This window comes from Balaenoptera acutorostrata, chromosome 18, assembly GCF_949987535.1.
Source record: "Balaenoptera acutorostrata chromosome 18, mBalAcu1.1, whole genome shotgun sequence".
In the NCBI taxonomy this organism is placed as follows: domain Eukaryota; kingdom Metazoa; phylum Chordata; class Mammalia; order Artiodactyla; family Balaenopteridae; genus Balaenoptera; species Balaenoptera acutorostrata.
The window spans coordinates 52,939,246-52,944,318 of NC_080081.1; positions in this window are offsets into that span (position 1 = coordinate 52,939,246).

Genomic DNA, 5,073 nt, shown 5'->3' on the forward strand with positions numbered 1-5,073 from the left:
TGCAAATGATGTGACAGACAAGGGATTAGTCTCCAAAATTTACAAACAATTCATGCAGCTTAATATCATCAAAACAAACAACCCAATCAAAAAGTGGGCAGAAGATCTAAATAGACATTTTTCCAAGAGAGACATACAGATGGCCAAGAGGCACATGAAAAGATGTTCAACATTAATGATTAGAGGAATGCAAATCAAAACTACAATGAGGTATCACCTCACACGAGTCAAAATGGCTATCATCAAAGAAATCCACAAACAATAAATGCTGGAGAGGGTGTGGAGAGAAGGGAACCCTGCTACACTGTTGGTGGGAATCTAAATTGGTGCAGTCACTATAGAGAACAGTATGGACGTTCCTTAAAAAACTAAAAATAGAGCTACCTTATGACCCTGCAATGCCATTCCTGGGCATATATCCAGAGCAAAACATGGTCTGAAAAGATACAGGCACCCCAATGTTCATTGTAGTACTGTTTACAGTAGCCAAGACATGGAAGCAACCTAAATGTACATTGACAGAGGAATGGATAAAGAAGATGTGATACATATATAACATGGAATATTACTCAGCTGTAAAAAAGAATGAAATAATGTCATTTGCAGCAACAAGGATAGACCTGGAGATTGTCATACTGAGTGAAGTAAGTCAGACAGAGAAAGAGAAATATCATATGATATCAGTTATATGTGGAATATAAAAAGAAAAGATACAAATGAACATATTTACAAAACAGAAACAGACTCACAGACTTAGAGAACAAACTTATGGTTACTGGGGGGGCAGGGGGGGAAGAGTGGAGGGAAAGGATAGCTAGGGAGCTTGGGATTGATATGTACACACTGCTATATTTTAAAAGGGTAACTAACAAGGACCTACTGTATAGGACAGGGAACTCTGCTCAATATTATGTGGCAGCCTGGATGGGAGGGGAGTCTGGGGGAGATGGATACATGTATATGTATGGCTGAGTCCTTTTGCTGTGTACCTGAAACTATCACAACATTGTTAATCGGATATACTCCAATATAAAATAAAAAGTTAAAAAAAAAAGATTATGCATTTTCTGTTGACTCATTCTGGATGCTTTTTGTTGAGTGCCACTTTCAGCTGGTCTAATTGGGAGCAGTACTTGTTGGAATTAATCATTTGGTTGTCCACAAGGAGTTCATAATAGAGGACTCCCTTCCAATCCCACCATATACACAAAACCACCTTCTTTGGATGAAGACCGGCCTTTGGTGTGGTTGGTGGTAGTTCATTTTGCTTGCCCCATGACCCCTTCTGTTCCACATTGTTTTACAGTATCCACTTTTCATCACCCATCACAATTTGTTTTAAAAGTGGAACGTTTTCATTACGTTTCAGTAGAGAATAGCATGTGGAAATATAGTCACGAGGTTTTTTTCGCTTTATTTATGTGGAACCCAAACATCAAAGCGATTCACATAACCAAGCTGGTGCAAATGATTTTCAACAATTCTTTTGGATATTTTGAGTATGTCGGCTATCTCCCATGTGGTATAACATTGATTGTTCTCAATTATTGTTTCAATTTCATCGCTATCACCTTTAATTGGTCTACCTGACCATGGAGCATAGTCCAGCCAGAAATCTCCAGCATGAAACTTCGCAAACCACTTTTGACACATTTAATCAGTCACAGCACCTCCTCCATACACTGCACAAATCTTTTTTTGTGTGTGTTTCAGTTGTGTTTTTACCTTTCTTGAAATAATAAATCATAATATGCTGAAAATGTTGCTTTTTTCTTCCATCTTCAATATTAAAATGGTTACACAAAGATTCACCAATTTTGATAAGTCTTTTTTTAAATGTATTGCTGATATGACAGCTGTCACATACAATCTAACAAAATTGTATCGAATGAAGCTAAAGACAACTAAGTACTACTAGAGCCATCTTACGGAAAAAAAAGAACGAACATTTGGCCCACCAAATATCATGTTATATGACAAATTGCCTGACATAAAAGAACTTTTAAGTTAGACCAAAGAATATTTCCAATTTCTCCTTTTTATTATGGAGATATAATTGACATACAACTTTGTGTTGATTTGGAACACTTGTATGTTGCAATATGATTACAACATAATCTAGCTAATGCCTTCATTACATCACATAATTATTATTTCATTTTTATGGCAAGAATATTTAAGATCTAACCTCAGCAACTTTCAAGTATATTTTACAGTATTCTTAACTATAATCACCATACTGTACATTAAATCCCCAGAAGTGACTCAACTTCTAAAACAACTGTGTATGTTTTGACAAAAATCTCCCCAATTTTCCCACAGTCTCATCCTCTGGTAGCCACTATTCTACTCCCTGTTTTTATGAATTCAGCTATTTTAGATTCCACATATAAAAGATATCAAACAATATGTGTCTTCTCTGTCTGTCTTATTTTGCTTAGCATAATGCCCTCAAGTTTCATCTACATTGTCCAAAATGGTAGGATTTCTTTCTTTCTCATAGCTGAATAATATCATGTGTATATATATATATATATATATATATATATATATACATTTTAGCAATATTAATTCTTCTGTTCAATGAACATGAAATATCTTTCCATTTGTTTACATCTTCTTCAATTTCTTTCATCAAAATTTTCTGGTTTTATTGTATAGATCTTTCACTTCCTTGGTTAAATTTATTTCTAAGTATTTTGTTGTTTTTCATGCAATTGTAAATAGGATTTTTTTCTTAATTTCTCTTTCTGATTGTTTGTTTTTAGTGCATAGAAACACAATGAAGAGTAAAGAGATTGAACCAGTAATTAAAAACCTCCCAACAAAGAAATCCCAGGATCAGATGGCTTTATAGATGAATTCTACCAAACATTTAAAGAAGAATTAATGCCAATTCTTCTCAAATTCTTCCAAAATTTGAAGAGGAGGGGACATTCCCAAATTTATTTTATGAGGCCAGCATTATCCTGATACAAAAGCCTGATAGGGACATTACAATAAAACAAAACTAAAGACCAACGTTACTAATGAATATAAATGCAAAAATTCTCAACAAAGTATTAGCAACCAAATTCAACAAAATATTAAAAAGATCATACACCATGGTCAGTTGAGATTTATTCCTGGGATTCAAGGATGGTTCAACATGCATAAATCAATAAATGTGATATGTCGCTTTAATCGTATGAAAGATACAACTCATATTATCATCTCAATAAAGGCAGAAAAAGCATTTGACAAAATACAACATTCTTTCACGATAAAAACTTTCAGCAAATTGGTTATAAAAGGAACACACCTCAACATAATACAGGCCGTATATGACAAACCCACAACTAACATAATTAATGGTGAAATATTGAAAGCTTTTCCTCTAAGATTCAGGAAGAAGACAAGTGTGCCCACTCACACCACTCTTTTTTTTTTATATATATAAAATATTTATTTAAAATATGACAAGGAAGTTGGTAGAAGACAGAAAATAAGAACCAAATAAGAACCAACTGTAAAGAAAGCAGCAACTGATACATGCAACGGCATAGATGCATCTCAAAAGCATTAATTTCAGTGAGAGAAGTCAGACACAACAGTCTACTGACTATATAGTTTCACGTATAGAGAACCTTAAAAATGGCAAAAGTATAGGGAAATAAATTTTGTTGTAGTTATCAGGGGCCTGGGCAAGGAAGGATATTGCCTGCAAAGGGGGCACAACCAAACTTTTTTGGACCATGGAAATCTTGATTGTAGTGTGGACTACACTACTGTATATATTCATCTAAATTAATCAAATTGTGCACTTAAGATTTGTGAATTTTATGTAAATTATACCTTAATAAAGCTGATTAAAAAGGAACTAAGTAAAAGTAAAAAAAAAAAAAAAAAGGAACTAAGTAGAATGTTTCAGGGTTATGTATGCATAACTTAATATATGTCTTCTTTTTGGATTTTATTAAAATATCAAATCTTAAGATTCCAACATAAGTCTAACTTTTATATTATGTTAGTAGAAATTTCTTCTTTTTGATCTTCTTTGCATTCTTTGGTCGAATGACTATTTTAAATGTAAATCTGCATCACTATCATAAATAGTAAAGCAGTATAATTTTTACTCTAAAAAATGTTTGTGTGCGTGTGTGTGTGTGTATACATATGAAATTGATGGTGGAATAGCTTGTTTTAAACAAATCTTACACTAACGGTGATACATTCTGGACAGAAATTTAAAAACAAATTAACCTACTGTTAACTTTCTTTTGTGCAAATATTGAATTTATGATGTTGGAATAATTTAGATGAACTCATCACATTTCTTTACTTTCTCTACCTTGAACTGACACCACATTAGTTTTTGTATTGCTATTTTTTTTTTTTTTTACCTCTCTGAGCCTCAGTTTGTTCTTTTTTTCATCACAGCACTTTATTTATTTATTTATTTATTTATTTAAATATCTTTATTGGAATATAATTGCTTTACAATGGTGTGTTAGTTTCTGATGTATAACAAAGACTCACACCACTCTTGTTCAACATAGACTAAAAGTCCTAGCTAGAGCAATCAGGCAATATAAAAAAAATAAATAAAAGTCATCCAAATCAGAAAGGAAAAAGTAAAATTGTCTCTGTATGATCTTATATATAGAAAATCATAAAGACTCAATCAAAAAATTTTGGAACTAATCAACAAATTCAGTTAAGTTGCATAATATAAAATCATCATCCAGTTATTCTTAAATGTTCAACTTATCATACAGCTAACACTTAATAAGCTCATGTGCAGATAAGAATCATTTTGAATATATGCTGATGACAATCCAGGTATCTATGATATAGTTTTCTTGCACAGTAATTGGCAACTCATTTTTATCTACAAAAGTTCTTTGTAACTCCTGCTCTAGTAAGGGGTTGCCATAGATTCAGAAGAAGTTAAATAATACTTGCAGCTGGTAAATTTTATTATAATAAACCCAATTTTTGTAAGATGAGTTATCATTACATTAACATCAGAAGTTTTTAAAACTATTGTTTTACTGATTGTTTCACCATTTTTTTTTTTTTTTTTTACTCATA